The 17,743-nt window shown below is 45.8% G+C and overlaps 1 pseudogene; it reads right to left on the reverse strand.

Annotated features, from left to right (window-relative positions):
* Nucleotides 1-1,679: 1,679 nt before the first annotated feature.
* The window catches only part of LOC138829987 (phosphatidylinositol 3-kinase C2 domain-containing subunit gamma-like), a 45,710-nt pseudogene continuing 29,646 nt past the window's right edge, over nucleotides 1,680-17,743 (reverse strand).

The raw sequence follows: 17,743 nt of genomic DNA on the forward strand, positions 1-17,743 counted from the left end.
TTTGCTAATGGAAATACCTGGAAAATATTGGCCTAGCCGGGCACAGTGGCTCACACCTGTCATCCCAGCTACTGAGGAGGTTGAGATCGGAGGATCAAGGTTCAAAACCAGTGCACACATGATATATTCTTTAGACACATATCTCCAGCCTGGAGACATGGTTCAAGCAGTAGAGCACCAGCCTTGAAATGAAAAAGCTAAGCAAGATGTTGAAGCCCTGAGTACAAGCCCCAGTATTGGCAAACAAACACATGCATGTGTGCACGCACACACTCATCTTAATGTGCAACAACAGAAAAATCAACGATCTTATATTAATTTGAGCTATTGAAGAAGTGGCCCTATGGTTCAAGTGGTAGAAAGCTACCCTTGAAAAAAAGAAGCTCAGAGACAGCTCCTAGCCCCTGAATTTAAGATCCAGGCCCAGCACCCACCCAGAACATTAATTATTAAGGCTATTGAGACACGAATATGCATTTCAAAATAGCCATGCACTTTAGTTAAGTCAACGTACCAAAGCAATGGTAGGCACTGCATAGATAAGAGCCAAAGCACATGCCCAGATTTGTCCTGTAGCTAGAAGCAGACCAGAATCAGAGACACATGGGTCATTCATCTTTTAGCCAATGAGTGTTGGAATTCTTCATAGGTCCATTAAACTTTGCAAGTGCTTTTAACCTTTAGACTGATAGCATCCCAAAATACTCCACATAGCTTTCTGTATTGCTTTATATTCTGCCTTGATATTTAGGCCAAAATGAAGCAGCTCAGAAACATTGGTAATTTAGAACCTTCTATGGTAGAAATGCAGAACAGCTAGCCAGCTATTCAACAACATAATGAGAATTACAGAAAGGGCTGGGCAGGTGGTTCAGGGGTAGAGTGCTCACCTAGCATGCATGAGGCCCTGGATTCCATTTCTCAGTACCGCACACACAGAAAAATCCAGAAGTGGCGCTGTGGCTCAAGCAATACAGTGTCAGCTTTGAGCAAAGGAAGCTCAGGGACAGTGCCTAGGCCCTTAATTAAAGTCCCACAGCCACCAGAACAGTATGACAGACAGACACCAATGACTCAAGCCTGTAATCCCAGCTACTCTTGAGGCTGTGGATCAGAAGGTCAAAACGTCCAGCAGACTCCATGTCCAACTGGTTAAAAGGCAGTTCTGGAACCATGATTTCGGAGACAGAGCACTGACTGAGCAAGCAAGCAGAGAGGACTGGCAGCTTTAAGTTCAAACCCCAGCGACCAGCAATAGAGCAATAGGATAAAATGAATTCTTCCCTCATCTTGTTTATCACAGCATTTGTTGAAGGTGGAAAATAGACCAGATGGAAAATAGGACTCTGAATTCACTAATTCACTAATTCACCAATTCACAATCATGGCTGTGAACAGCGATGTCTGAGACAATGGTGCATAGACACGGAAGAGTTTGTCCAGTCTGTTGCTTGCGTTTACTTTTTGTCTTCAGTAGATCTCTGTGTGTATGTGTGTGTGTGTGTGTGTGTGTGTGTGTGTGTGTGTGTGTGTGTGTGTGTAGGGGGTGGACGGGGAACACCAAGCCCTCAGAAAAAATGGACTGGTGAAAGAGAGTCACCCACAAAAGTTATTTTGGGGGGAGGGACTCTTGTGCCATCTTACCATTTCTAGAAATTCAGGAGCAGTCAGCTGCGCCTTCAGTCAAAATTGTATGCCCTGCAACAGAGCTGCACAAACTCTTGGATCTGCTGTTGGATTTTCCTGCCCTCTGTGATGAAGTACTCCATCTCCAAAGTAAAGATGAAAGGGATCAAGTCACTGGAATCAGGACTCTGGAGAGCTTTCAGGTGCAGAAACATGCCAGCTCCAGAGACCGCAATGGGCAGAGAGGACACTAAAATAACGGAGAAGGTTACATTAGGTGCTACTGTGTCCATGCAGAGGGAATCAACTTTTTAATTCTTCTTTGTTGGACGTGGGACTAGAACTCAGGGCCTGGGCACTGTCCCTCAGGTCTTTCATTCAAGGCTGGCGCTATACCACTTGAGGCACAGTAATACTTCCGGTTTTCTGTTGGTTCAAAGGAGATCAGAGTCTTCTGGACTTTCCTGCCCAAGCTCGCTTTGAACTGCCATCTTCAGATCTCAGCCTCCCTGAGTAGCTGGGATGACAAGCGTGAGCCACCGGCACCCATTCGGTCTTGCATATGTATCCAAGAGGAATGATAATGCATGTTTGCCCAAACTATCCTTGAATTATTCATTGTTGCTAAATGGCCAAGGCCTCAAAAACCTGGAGGAGTGGAGAGATGGCTCAAGTGGTAGAGCACCAGCCTTGAGAAAAGAAAAAAATCAAAGTTCAGGAATAGCGCCCAAGCCCCAAGTTCAAGCTCCACGACTGAAAACACCAAACAAAAGAACTCAAAACACTTAAAAATAAAGTCCAGATGTCTGGCCTCAGAGGAAAGGCCAATCAAACAATGGTAGGTTATGTCATGAAATCTTATTTGTACCTAGAAAGGCCTAGATTTGATTCGAAAATGCCACAGCTTGGCTGAACACCCTGTCAGAGAAAAATATCAATCTCCACACAGTCCATAGGGATGTAATTCCATGCTTAGATGATTCTAGAAATCACAGCATTGGAGGAATGGCAGGCAGGAGAGAGGAGCAGATACACGTTCGTAGAGATACAACCTGGCTTTATCCTGCTTATGATCCTTAGTATAAAATTCCCTAAATTCAATCCTATAAATTCTCTAAAAATAATACAGTTCTCTAAATTCCAGAAATTAACAGGGAATTCTAGAAATTCTGGCAAAATTCTAAGCATTAATTCTCTAATGTAATTCTATACATTCCAGAAATAAAGTCTATAAATTCTATACATTATCAGCTGCAAATACCAGGTCTCTCGGTATTATTTCTTTTCGATGTGAACCTACAATTACCTCTGAAGATGTTCATAATTTTTTTTCTTATGAGTTAGCTAGATAGAGACTTTGGCTGGAGTCATGGCTTAAAGTTTGATGGACAGTGGAGGAACACCAAGAAGGACTAACATGAATCTTGAAGATTTGAGCATTCAATGGCTGGAGAGAGAAAAATTGCCCCAAATTGGCTGTTAGAAAGAGGTGTTGGCCTGGTGCTGGTGGCTCATGCCTGTCATCCCAGCTACTCAAGAGGCTGAGAGCTGAGGATCACGGTTCAAAGCCAGCCCGAGCAGGAAAGTCTGTGAGATTCTGATCACCAATGAACCACCAGAAAACCAAAAGTGCCCAGGCCCTGAGTTCAAAACATATGATGGACAAAAAAAGAGGTATTGAAATAATTAGGGAATGAATAACGAGATCAGGAAATCAAGAGTCAAGAATATGCATATATACAGATATGTATTTCCTCCCCCTGGAATTTGAGCAAGAGATTAAGCAGGACTCTATGAACATTATTTTTTCTTCCTTTCTCAAAGTGACTGATCAAGTCTGCACACTTAAGGACAACGATTGAAAGACTGTAGAGTGTGGGTGGTAGATTTTTCACCCTGAATTTAAATGTGGGTCTCACTAATCAAGGACACATATTATTGTTGTTTTTGTATTGTTATTATTATTATTTTGTCAATCATGTGACTTGAACTCAGGACTTGGGTGCTGTCCCTCAGCTCTTCTGCTCAAGGCTGTCTCTTTACCACTTGAGTCACAGTGCCACTTCTCATTTTCTGGTGGTTTAGTGGAGTTAAGAGTTTCCAGCCTTTCCTGCCTAGGCTGGCTTTGAACCATGATCATCAGATCTCAGCCTCCTGAGTAGCTGAGATGACAAACATGAGCCCCGGGCACCTGACTGTTGTTGTTATTATTACTAAAATTTATTTCAACTTGAAATTTATTTGCATAAGGTGGTTGCATTTCAGATTCTTACTCTTAGTCTTGAAATTCATTTGCCTCAGACAGATGCATTTCAAGTAATTATTACTCTTGAAATTTATTTGCACGAGGTGGATGCATTTCAGATTATTATTATTACTGAAATTTATTTGCATAAGTTGGATGCCTTTCAAATAATTATTCTTGAAATGTGTTTACACAAGACATGCATTTCAGATTATTACTAATTGTTATTAGTCTTGAACTTTATCTGCGTCAGGTGCATGCATTTCAGATGATTCCTATTATTGGCATCAGATAGAAGCCTTGCAAATGGAACATGGTGCCAATGTGGCATGAAATTGGGCTGTCCGCAAGGTTTCTGGGAGCCTTGGTTCCCTGGGAGTGCGGTGAGTGACTGGAGACACCACGTGGCGAGCAAGCTGGGGGCCTAGCTCATTTTTTCTTCTGATAGCAGGGGTGACCTACATTGTTGAGAACCACGGTGTGCCACCCAGCACAATCAACCTGATCTCCCAAATAATCACTTTGAGTTAATTGAGAAGGAGCGTCTGTAATTATGGGGCAGCTCAGGAGATGCAGGCAATGACCCTTCAGATGCCCTGGAAGACCTCAGCCTCTCAAGCTGAGCCTCCCCATCCAGGCCTTCCATGGAAGACAGCCTCCCCCCTGGCCCAAGCCTCCTCGTCCTCCTCGTCCTTGCCCTCATCCTCGTTCTCCTCCTCTCCTCCTCCTCTCTTCCACATCCTCCTCCTCCCCCTATTCAACCTCCTCTTCCTCCTTCTACCTCCTCCTCCTCTTTCTCCCTCTCCTCCCCCTCCTCCTCTCTTTGTATCACTATGATTATGATTGTTGTTATTTTTAATTTGAAAATGCTAAACACAGAGGAGTTCCAGTTACATAAGTCAGGCACAGAGTATGGAGCTCTTTCACTCAAGGTTGGTGCTCTACCACTTGTCACAGCTCCACTTCTGGTTTTCTGGTGGTTCATTGGAGATAACAGTCTCACAGACTTTCCTTAACCTGGCTGGCTATGAACCGTAATCCTTAGATCTCAGCCTCTTGAGAAACAGGGATGACAGGTGTGAGCCACTGCCACGGGTCCCGGCCTGGTTTTTGTGTAAGAATGAGGCCAGCTCAAGAGGAAAAGGTCAGATAATGTGATGTCAGGAAAATGAACCCTTAGATATGTATTTTAATGTTTTTTTCTTTCATGCATGTGTTTCTAACGCATTTATAAGATTATCTCTTTGTTGCTTTGTATGTCCCTCCCCCACAGTATAATCCTTGCTTTCACTATATTTGATGTCAGTATAACTTGAGGAGGAGATGGGGAAAAACCAGTTGTTTAAGGATACAGGTGCACCTGTTGCAACAATGAGAAGTACAAGTTGTCATGTCCAAAACGAGATTTACAACGTCGGTGCGGGGGTGGGGACTGGGGGGGAAGGAGAAGGATTGGGATTGGGGGGAGGGGGGAGGCTGGGAAGGGACGTGAAGGGTAAACAAAAGGAGGAGGCTGCAATGCTTGGTAAGAAATGTACGCATTATCCTGCCCATGTAATTGTAAGCCCTCTGTTCACAAATAAAAAAAAAAAAGAATGAGGCCAGCTTCCTTGGGGTGTGGCAGGCTGGGTAGGAGAAGCATTGTGCACTGATCTTTTGAAACCCTCCCCACCAAAAATGTCTGAGTGTGTCCCAGCATCATCCCCAAATCGATGTGGAACAGGTGGCCCACAGAGGTGAACATGATGTTGTCATTGTGCAGGTCAAACATGCCCAGGACAAAGGTCACCATGCACCAGCCAGAGCAGAAGAAGAGTTAGCTCTTCAAGGCCTGGGCAGGGGAGAACCGGTGAGACGGCCCATAAACACAGCAATCAAAAGCATGAGAAAACCACAGAGGAGGACATGCTCTAGCCCGGGGTCACCTCAGAGACCAAGGCCCACACCACTCTGTTCTGGAGGCTGAGGCCTAGAGGAGCCGGAGTTGAGGCTCAACTCTAATCTCTGTCCAATTAGCCAGCCCAAGGTTAGCAGGGAGGCATGGCTCAGGTGGTCGAGGCACCACTGTGAGCAGTGACTGAGACAGTGAAGCGGAAGGGACATGAGTTCGAGTCCCGAGACTGGGAGTTGGGGGCAGACAATGACAGGAAGCCTAGGGAACCTGAGCTCAGGACTCTGGCCTTGCTAGGCAGGCTCATTCCCCACCTTCCTTTATTTGACTTCATGTTTGGCTTGGGGTAGGGCCGGCCTGTGTTCCTTGGCTGTGTGAAGCCTGGCATGGCCCTGCTGTCTGTCCTCCCTGGGCCATGATCCAGGTGTGTTTAGAACTCACGACGGAGTCCGGGTGCTGAAACTCAGTTCCCCAGCAACAACCTTCTGGAAATCCGCCCTGGTGCCATGGTGCTGCTCTAACCATTGCTGGAGGGAGCTTTCTTTCAGCGGCCCCATAAGCCCCAACTGGCGGTGGATGGTGGCGAAAGTCAAGGCCTCTGGGACCATATGCACCAGCCCTAGGGGAGGAGAGAAGTGAAAGGAGGGAGGAGGAAAGAGGGAGGGGGGAAAGGAGGGAGAGGAGGGAGGATGTAGAGGAGGGAGAAGAGAGAAGGTGGAGAGGAGAGAGGAGGGAGGAGGGGAGGATAAACAGGGTGGAGAGGAGGGAGAGTAGGGAGGCGAGGGATGATGGAGGAGGGGAGGAGAGAGAGGGTGGAGAGGAGGGAGGAGGGAGTGGAAGGTGGAGGGAGGAAGGAGAGGAGAGAAGAGGGAAGGAGAGGAAGGATGGAGAGGGTGGATGGTGAGAAGGGAGGGGAGAGGAGGGAGGAGGAGAGGAGAAAGGGTGGAGAGGGGAGGAGAGGGTGTAAGAGGGGAGGAGAGAGGGTGGAGGAGTGGAGGAGAGAGAGGTTGGAGAGGGAGCATGGAGAGGAGGGATCAGGGGAGGAGAGGGAGGATGTAGAAGAGAGGAGGAGGAAGATGGAGAAGAGAGAAGGGAGGAGGGAGAGGAGGGGAGCAGAGAAGGGAGGAGAGGGATGATGTAGGAGGGAAGGAGGGAGGAGGGGAGGAGTGGGAGGATGGAGAAGGAGTTTGGAGAGAAGGAGGAGAGGAGGGAGGAGGGAGAGGAGAGGGAGAGGAGGGAGGAGGGGAGGAGAGAGGGTAGAGAGGTAGGATGGAGAGGAGAAAATGGAGAGGAGGGAGAAGGGGAGGCGGGAGAGGAGGGAGGAAGGGAGAGAGGGTAGAGAAGAGTTTCCTTTCCCACATGGATGCCCACTTTGGGTCCAGTGAAACACATCATTATTGATCATTATTGGTCATTGTTGATCATTATTCTCCTTTCTAAACTTTTCCTACAGAAGACTTTGATAGACTAGCTCTTCTGACTCTCTCTAAATCCTGCAATTAATGTGGCGCTTTGTAGACTTTGGGCTAGGTAAGTCAGAACCAACAGCTTTTATGTAATATATAATATAGTATAGGAAATATATAATATATAACATATATAATATATCCTATCTCAATATTTGTATCACATAATTTTAATATATTATATAATGTATTAACTATTTAATATGAATAATATATAATATATTACATGTATTATATTAATATTATTAGAACACACTAATATATTAATAGATATCGTAATCATATACTATATAAATACTATAGTAATTATAGATATTCTATACTATCTATTATATAAGTATTATATTGTATCATTTTTTATAAATATATATCATATATGCATATGATATATAATCTATGAATTATACATGATACATATTATATTTGTATATTCCATAATATCTTATAGCTATGCATATATAGTATATGCAATATAGACACACCAGCCTTGAGCACAGAAAGCTCGGGGACAGCTCCCAGCCCTGAGTTCAAGCTCCAGGACAGGCACAAAACCAAACCCGAACCCAAAATGTGTTATCTGACCTAAGATCGGGAATCTGCTTTTCAGTGTTGGGGGGGGGGGTGTTGTAGTTTATATCAGAAACATATTCTGCTGAAGTGAACCGAATGCCATCTTCCTAACAGTCACTACTCAAAATGCAAGTTGGAGGCACAGGCCCAGGCTTAGATAACACACACCTGAGAGTGGACAGAATAGCTCTTCAGGGATGCTGTGGGCAGCCATTTACTCTCTTCCTCTCCGTCAACAAGCAAGGAGACATGTAATAATAATTCATCTGGAAAGGGAGTGATTATTGATCGCTATAAGTAGGGATTTGCTAAAATGGCATACAACCAGACAGGAGATTTTTTCCCCCTGCCCTTGTTATTAATTATTTGGTTATTAGCGTGTAAATATTTTCAAGCCTTCTGAGTTTTAATCTACACCCAACTGCAGTTCAAATGTTATTTAAGCTGGACACCGGCATTCCCTCCTGTCATCCCTGCTATTCAGGAGGCTTAGAGGATCGTGGTTCAAAGCCAGCCTTGGCAAGAAAGTCTGTGAGACTCTGATCTCCAATGAACCACCAGAAAACTGGAAAGGGCTCAAGTGGTAGAGTGCTTGCTTTAAGCTCAGGGACAGTACCTGGGCCCTGAGTTTAAATCCTGGAGTGACAAAACAAGACAAACCCAGAGCATTTGGAAATGTCTACATTTCGTGTGAAAAGCTAACAATCATACTTCTTTGGCATATGCAGGCTTCTGTATTACAGAGAGTTCTGGATATAAGACGGGTTGACTTTAGATTTTTGAAATTTATGGTTGTGCAACAGTGACAAGCTTGCAGGAGAGAGCCGTACTTTAACCTCTGAATCGCGAGCTCTCTCTGAACCATGTGCTCATGCATTGTTGTTGGATACTGGTTAGATGTACAAGCGAGCTCATAATCCAGAGAATGGTAGTCCATTGTCAGATAAATGAGGCTCAACTACCCACACTCTTCCCCAATACTAGATTTGCTTCACAACATCTCCACAACCTCAAATGCCAAGGCATTATGACACTTAGAAAAATTAAAGAAAACCAGGGGCTGGGAAGGTAGCTTAGTGGTAGAGTGCTCACCTAGCATACATGAAGCACTGGGTTCGATAACTCAGTCCCACCTATACAGAAAAAGCCAGCAGTGAAGCTGTGGCTCAAGTGGTAGTGTGGCAGCTTTCAGCAAAAAGAAGTTCAGGGACAGTGCTCAGGCCCTGAGTTGAAGACCCAGGACTGACTAAAATAAATACATAAATAAGAGCAAAAGAAAAGAAAACTAGGAATTAGTCCATGGTGTGTTGAGAGAGAGAGAGAGAGGGAGAGAGAGAGAGAGACAGAGAGACAGAGAGACAGAGAGACAGAGAGACAGAGACAGAGACAGAGACAGAGACAGAGACAGAGACAGAGACAGAGACAGAGACAGAGAAAGGATTTTTTTCCAGCAAAGAAGAATGCATAACGCTCTGTGGAATACCGAATTTCCGATCTGAGAGCCTGTGCATGCACGGAGATGGGCTACTATCCATAGGATCGCGGTCTGACTTTGAACTGACCTTGGTCCTTGCTTGTGGAGAGGCAGTGGTAGGTGATCATCCGCAGGTCCAGGCCTTCCTGCAGCCACATCCAGTCCATGGCTTCCGTCAGATGCAGGACCACCATGTCCTGATGCAAGTCATCTCCTGTCTGGCAAGAATAAAACAGTATCTTCTGGGTTGTTCTAGAAGCTTCCCTTAAAAGCCTGCTCACAAGCCATTTTGATTTTTTTCCTTGGATACATTTCCAACCTGACTTAACTTGATTTGGTTGACTTTTTTTTTAACCTGTCATGGGACTTGAACTCAGGGCCTAGGCTCTGTCCCTTGAGCTCTTTCACTCAAGGCTGGTGCACTACCACTTGCACCACAGCTCCACTTCCCGTTTTCTGGTGGTTCATAGGAGATCAGAGTCTCACTGACTTTTCTGCCTAGGCTGGCTTTGAAGTGCAATCCTCTAGATCTCAGCCTCCTGAGTAGCTGGGATGACAGGCGGGAGCCACTGGTACCTGGCAAAGCTGATTGTTGGCTTCAAGCTGCTTTTTCCTGCCTGCCTATTACTATTTGAGCACCGTTCTCTCTCCTTTCCCTCCTCGTGACACTCTAGAAGAAGGTCAAACCAGTCCCTGTGTACATCTCATTTTACAAAAGAGAGAAGCAGGCTGATTTGCTCAACTACGTAAGCACTCAACAGAGAAGATTCTGACTCCAAATCCACTCCGGCCATTTGAGTTCTTGCTCATTTTCATGCTCATAAAGTTAGCATTGGGGCCAACAGAAAAGTCTCCTCAGAGGCGTTCTACTCCACCTTGGGTTTTCTGTGCCTTTCACAAGGGAATGCACACTTTCCCTTAGGAAAACGCCTCCTCTGATGCTTTGCACCAAGGATTGCCTGGCTCTGAGCCAGTCATGTTTAATTTATTGCCAATTCTAGTTTGGCAGGTAGTATATCATTCTGAAAAGAAGGCGAAGGAGGAGGAGGAGGAGGGAGAGGAGGACAAGGAGAAGAAGAAGAAAAGGGGAGGAGGAGGAGTGTAGCGACGGTCTACTCGACCAGCGAGAAAGAACGACCACCACACCAGGAGTCTTCTCAGGTCACGCTTTATTGGAGAGCCTTTTAGTTGATGGGAGAGCTTGGGCGCGAGACAGCGTGCACCCGAAACATAGCCGCTTATATAGGGAAATAGGAACGCGGGTCGGCCTATTGTTGGTCGCCTGCCTTTCACCGTCACCAGGTGTCATGGGATTGGCTGGGGACTCTACCTGGCTCGCGCACGCGCAAAGCCCAGGCGTCCTGCCAAGCACCATCTAATATGGGGTGGTAACCAGAAAGCTGCAAGGGAGTGGGCGGAGTCTCGCCCCGGCTCCCTACAGGTTCCCCCTTCTTGTTTTTTGGTGACAGGTAAGAGTAGAGGTTGGGCCTCTGTCTAAAACATTAATGAGAGGACCTTGCACTGGCCTTCGCCTGAGGGGCGCCTTCCCCAGTGATGACCAGGCCCGTCCGATGCCTTTTTTGCAGAGGTGGGATCTTGGGCATCAACCCACTTGCAACCCAGCATGCTCTTCTTGAGGAGATGAGAACCATCTCCTCAAGTGCAGTGCACTTGCCTTGCACCCTGTCCCAAATTGCAAATTGCATACCTGTCCCGGTGCAATGGGATCCCCTGATCCATCGGGGTGCTAAGGCTATGCAGGATGGTAAGGCTTAACTGCGTCTTAGGGCCGACAGTCAAATCTGCGGTGAGGATCCACTCTCCAAAGCGGCTAATGCTTGCAAGATAACAACCTTGTCCCTTCTGGTTTGGGCTCGAAGGCGACAGACCAACCATAGGCAGACCACGCATCCTCCCAAGCAGCAGGCTAAAAACATTCCTACTCCCACCCGCTCTTTGGAAAAGGACACTGCAGAGGCAATCCAGTCAGTAAATTGTAACAGCCCACAGCATCATTGGTTTAGCTATCACAGGGATTGCTATTAGCACTGTTGCTAACAGCAGGAAGATCAGCTGCATCAGGAGACGAGTGGATGGCATCTTCAAGAGGGGGTTCTTCTGCAGTCTCCACCGGCCTGGTCAGTCTCGTTGGCACCCAGTGAGGTACTTCTTGACTCTGTGGAAAAACACAAACAGCTCCCCTGGATCTCGTTATTACCGGATCCGGTCCATACCATTTATTATTAATAACATCCTTCCACATAACCATGTCTTTAGTATCCATGGAGTCTCTTGTCATATGCCGATCTGCGGCAGACTGATCGTTGTCATTTAGAATTAAAAAATTAAGGGTAAAGAGCGAAAGAGAAAGTCTTTCCCTGGGGGACGCGGACTCAGCAATTCCCCCTTTTTGCTTTTGAAGCATTTCTTTTATGCTTCCATTAGCTCTTTCCACTATACCTTGTCCTTGAGGATTGTAGGGCAATCCGGTGGTGTGGGCAACCTGCATTTGTGCGCAAAAGGCGCGAAAACCATGGGAAGTATAAGCAGGGCCATTATCCGTCTTAAGTCTAAGGGGCTTTCCCCAAGCTGCCCAAGCTTCTAAGCAGTGTATTCTGACGTGAGACACCTTTTCTCCTGCCAGAGGTGTGGCATGAATGACACCAGAAAAGGTGTCCACAGACACATGTAAATATTTCAACTTACCAAATTCCGTCAGATGAGTAACATCCATTTGCCATAGGGCGTTTGGTCTCACCCCCCTGGGGTTTACCCCCACATGGGGAGGATGAAGAAAGGTAACACAAGATTTACAGGCTTTAACAATATCTCTTGCCACATGCCTGGACAAATTATATCTTTTCCTAAGGGTATTAGCAGGTATATGATACAATCTATGAAAGTCTTTTGCCAATTCTACAGGATCAGCAGCAACCAGAGCCATAGCCCGAGTTGCCTGGTCTACCAAATCATTACACTTTGCCATCGGGCCCGGCAACATAGAGTGGGCACGAATATGTCCAATATAAAAAGGATGTTTTCTGTTTAAGATAAGGGATTGAATCTGTAACAAAACATTAGAAATTGTACTGGCCTGCTTAACTGAAGCAGCAACTTCAAGAGAAGCAACGGCATTTACAACATATAATGAATCAGAAAATAAGTTAAAAGGTTGATCAAATCTTTTAAAAACTTCAAGCACAACTAAACATTCAACAGCCTGTGGGACATTCGGCCGAAATTTAAAGACCACCAGCTGTTTGTGTCCTAGAACAAAAAAGGCACCTTGTCCAGATTTCGATCCATCCGTAAAGATGGTCAGGGCACTAACTAGGGGCTCCTTTGAAGTAACGACAGGAAAATACACTAAATTTCTGTTAACTATGGCAAGCAGAGGATGCTTAGGATAATGATTATCAATTACATTGGGAAACGAGCAAACAAGAATTGCCCACATATCCATTGTGGCTGCTAAAATTTCAACTTGCTCACGGGTGTATGGAATAATTAATTTATCTGGAATTTTTGCAGAGTGCATCAAACAATACTTTATACCCAAAATTGCCTTTTTTTTTCTCAGACCAAAATTGCCTGTTTAGCCACTAATTCAGGAAAATATTGAACAGTTTTTGCTCCCACAGAATCATAGCATTAATAGTTAGCCTTTGAAGCAAGGCAGTGGTATAATTGGCCGTCACCCCATAAGTCCTGACTGCCTCAACTAAATCTTTTAACTGGGAGTAGGAAACCGGCTCAAGAATTCTTTCATTAGTAATTGGATTTTCAAAAACTGGAAAGGCGGCCACCAGCCGCCAGGTGTTCCCTTTTATAAAGTGACTCCGCCCCGCTGGCGGGCACGCCCGGGGGGCCGATGGGTGAGGGGCAGCTCCGTTTCCTCTTCCTGGCTGCTGCGGTACTCCTACCCCTAGGGGGCGCCACCCCCCATATCTGTCTGCCTTGAGCTCCGCCGCAGCCTCTTCTAAGTCTTCACTATCAGCTGGATCGAGCTGCTCTCCCTAACATTTCTTCCTCTGAGTCACTCACAAGATTACTATATTCTTGGTCCCGCCCTTCCACATGTAGGAATGAGAACCGGTTTGCTTTTAAAGAAGGGCATAGGGGTCTCCTTGAGACCCCCTCCCTAAGACCCTTCTCCTTTTGTGAGGGCTGCAGTCCCTCCTGCTTTAATTCTTTAGGATCCTTTTGTCTTTTTTCCCTTTTTCTTTTAGGCCTATTTTCCTCCCCCTTACTGGATGCTGACTCTGATAGACTATCCTGATGCTGCGTTAGTACTTTGCGTCCTTCCTGGATTAAATCAAACCCTCCCTCCTCGAGGCAAGTGCGCACCATCAAAAAGACAAGCCACAAAGGAAGAAGCAATGCAAGCAACCAATAAATATCTAAATCTACAGTGAACAGCAAACCGGGGGATACTTACCGACGTCCCCTCTCCGCGTGTTGAGTTCTGGCTCTGGTTCGGCCTCTCACGCGGGTCCCGTCCCTGGTTCGTTCCCGGGTTTCGGCACCACTTGTAGTGACTGTCTACTCGACCAGCGAGAAAGAACGACCACCACACCAGGAGTCTTCTCAGATCACGCTTTATTGGAGAGCCTTTTAGTTGATGGGAGAGCTTGGGCGCGAGAGAGCGTGCACCCGAAACATAGCCGCTTATATAGGGAAATAGGAACGCGGGTCGGCCTATTGTTGGTCACTTGCCTTTCACCGTCACCAGGTGTCATGGGATTGGCTGGGGACTCTACCTGGCTCGCGCACGCACAAAGCCCAGGCGTCCCGCCAAGCACCATCTAATATGGGGTGGTTACCTCAAAGCTGCAAGGGAGTGGGCGGAGTCTCGTCCCGGCTCCCTACAGAGGAGGAGAAGAAGAAAAGAGGAGGAGGAAGAAGGAAGAGGAGCAGAAGAAGAAGGAAAAAGGAGGAGGAAAGGAGGAGGTGAGGAAGAGGAGGAGGAGGAAGAAAAAGAAGGAGGTGGGGGAGGAGGAGAAGAGGAGGAGGAGGAGGAGCAGCAGCAGCAGGAGGAGGAGCAGAATAAGGAGAAGAAGAAGAAAAGAAGAGGAGGAAGAGGAGGAGGAGGAGGAAGGAGGAAGAAGAGGAGGAAGAGGAGGAGGATGGGGAGAGGGAGGAGGAAGAGGAGGAGGAAGAAGGTGGAAGAGGAGGAGGAGGAGGAGGAAGAAGAAGAGAAAGAAGAAGGAGAAGAAGAAAAAGAGGAGGAGGAACAGTTGGAGGAAGAGGAGGAGAAAGGAGGAGGGGGGAGGAGGAGGAGGAGGCATGATCTAAACCAGTGGCTTCACCTTCTTTGCTGTAGGGGAAGAGAGCAGCGACTGTTTATTGCAGTGGGCAGATCACCTGTTTGGCTGTGAACAGGGAATCACTGATCCCTTTGAGGCCAGCTACTGTATCTTGAAAATAATGGTGATGGTTCTACCAGTTGGGTTTGCGTTGATGACAGAGATCTTCAGTGGCAAAGGGTGGGACATGAAATACAAGCATGCCTACAGGAGCTGGTGAAGAGGGGGTAGAAAACCAGCGATCAGAGCAAAGCAAACTGAAAGCCTTACCTCAAGCCGCCACCCCTGGTGGCATTTGCTCGATGAACGAATACTGTGCATAGGATAGGCTGTTTCGAGACTTTGGAAAGAAGTTTGTTGAATCAATCAATTAAACTTATCTTTTGTGCCAGCCCTGGGCCTTGAACTCAGGCCTGGGTTTTTGGCAATGAGCTTTTATTTTTTGTTACTGAAAGCTGGTGCTCTACCACTTGAACCACAACTCCATTTCTGGCTTTTTTGGTGGCTCATTGGAGATAAGAGTATCACAGACTTTCCTCCCTGGGCTGGCTTCCAGATCTCCTTCAGGTCTTTTTCTGCATAGTTTTAGAGACCTATATAGTCCATCATGAGCTACGAATATGAAGGTGGAATATTCCAGAAATGAAACAAATAATTCCCAAGTGTTAATTTGCTATAGCATTATGAGTAGAGAGATAAGATATTCACTGCTTTGTGCAGCCTGTCAATGCAGTCACCAACCATTAGCTAGCAGCTTAGACAATTACACTAAGATAGTGCTTCTACCCTGGTGACCATTATTTTACTAAATGATGAAAGCAGACAGGCTGAGTTATTTTACTACCATATATTGTTGCTCTTCTATTTGATTAGTACCTATAAATATTGTCAATCTGTCATCGTGTCTTTATCCTAGACAGAGGAAAGAAGACATGTCTAATGAAGAACTTGACCCTATCTGTGCAATGAGACCTTCCCTGGGGAATTTGGACTATGATCTCTCTTGATAAAAGGGAATTGATTGCACCCTGTATCCTTCAATGGACAAGTCAGCTTGCTTCTGGTACTTTAGAAAAGTTCAACTGTAGCTTTTCTTCATTGAATCACAGTGACACGCTCAAAGTCAAATAACTGAGCAGGAAAGAGACATGTCTAAGCTCACGTACTAATAGGAGGTCCAAGTTGCTATTCCTATTTTTTTAAAAAAGACCTGCATTCAAATCGGGGCTGTATAACACGTTCGTTCTCTAGAGTATTTCAAGTGAGTCAAGTCACTTTTCTATAGCCTATTGTACAATGAATCCATTTTATCTTTTTCTTCCTTCCTTCCTTCCTTCCTTCCTTCCTTCCTTCCTTCCTTCCTTCCTTCCTTCCTTTCTTCCTTCCTTCCTTCTTCCCTTTCTTTCTTTCTTTTGCTTGTCCTGGGGCTTGAAGTCAGGGTACAGGTGCTGTCCTTGAGCTCTTTCTCTCAAGGCTGGTTCTCTACCACTTGAGCCACAGCTCCACGTCTGGTTTTCTGGTGGTTCATTGGAGATCAGAATCTCATGAATTTCCTGAACAGGCTGGCTTTGAGGCGGGATCCTCAGATCTCAGCCTTCTGAGTCGCTGGGATGGCAGGTGTGAGCCAAAGGCTCCTTCCTTTTCATTCACGGCCATTTTCTCTCTAAATAAAAGTGGCATGGATTTTCCCCTTCAAGTTTCTCGTTGGTGGTATTTAAGTGTTCAGACACTGGCTGCTTTTCTACTCATTTTATTTTCCTTGTGATAGTGTGAGAATTGAAGGGCTGTGGACTGGCTGTGTGTGTTTGCCCCACTAGAAGAGGCCAGGAAGTGTTCAATCAATAAGAGAAAAAGAGAATAGAAAAGATCTGACACGTTCAATTGTATCAACTTGGTAAAATATGGTTTCAGCCCAGCTTGGACCTTAACCCTGTGAGTTGAAAAGCGAAGCATCCATATCCTAACTGACCTATTCATGTCAATCTAAATGAAGCCTTCGCCAATTACAAGCCTTTCCTAAGTCGATCGGTTTGGGTTTTACAGTTTTAAGGATGAGGATGCATGATTTCTGCAGCCAGAAATAGTTACTTTGAAAACATATAGCTGCTACCAGTGGCTCCCATTTGTCATCCTAGAGACTCAGGAGGCAGAGATCTGAGGATCGCAGTTGGAGGCCAGTCTGGGCAGGAAAGTCTGTGAGCCTCTGAGCTCCAATGAATCACCCCCCAAAAAGCCAGACATGGACCTGTGGCTCAAAGCGGTAGAGCACTGGCCTTGAACAAAAGAGCTCAGGGACAGGGCTCAGGGACTGAGTTCAAGTCCCAGGACTGAGGGAAGGAAAAAAATTACTCACACACACACACACACACACACATTTGCATATATACAATAGACTGAGAAAGACTTTTCTGTTGTATCAATTTACTTACATTGCGATCAATTCCTTTGACACACCAGGCAGGATTTAGAGGAAGATGGCAAGTCTTTACATCTTGAAAGAATTCTTCTAATCTGCCTATCTTCTTCCCCAGGACTTCCTGTGAGAGAAATCATTAGGAAACAGAAGCATTTCAGAAGCCATCAAACTGTTCCAAAAAGAAATGTACTTGACCTAGCTTATGTAACTGTGACTCCTTCTGTTCATCACCTTGACAATAAAAAAAAAAAATTGTCAAGAGCTTGAGTCTTGCAAAGTACTCTTTTTTTCTATTGATTAAACACCCTTTTTATTTGTGCCAGAACTCAGGGCCTGGGTACTGTCCCTGAGGATTTTGTTTCTGTTTGGTTTTTGTTTTGCTCAAGGCTGGTGCTCGACCACCTAAATCACAGGTCCATTTCTGTTTCATTTTGTTGCTCATTGGGGAGAATTGTCTCATGGACTTTCCTGTCCAGGCTGCTTTTGAATTGTGATTCTCAGATCTCAGCCTCCTGAGTACCTGGAATGACAGGTGTGAGCCACCAGTGCCCGGCCAAACTTAAGAAAACTTTAACCTAGAATTTGTGCATTCTTACAACAGTCTAAGTTGTACTGATGTTTTAAGATGAACTTTCATGAACTTTCAGGGGTCCATGTGTCTTTAAATTGGTCTTTTCACTGAGTACTGGTGGCTGATGCCTGTCATGCTAGCTAGTCAGGAGTCTGAGATCTGAGGATCACGGTTCAAA

The sequence above is a fragment of the Dipodomys merriami genome, unplaced genomic scaffold (genome assembly GCF_024711535.1).
Source record: "Dipodomys merriami isolate MVZ:Mamm:240054 unplaced genomic scaffold, mDipMer1.0.p SCAF_18, whole genome shotgun sequence".
Lineage (NCBI taxonomy): Eukaryota > Metazoa > Chordata > Mammalia > Rodentia > Heteromyidae > Dipodomys > Dipodomys merriami.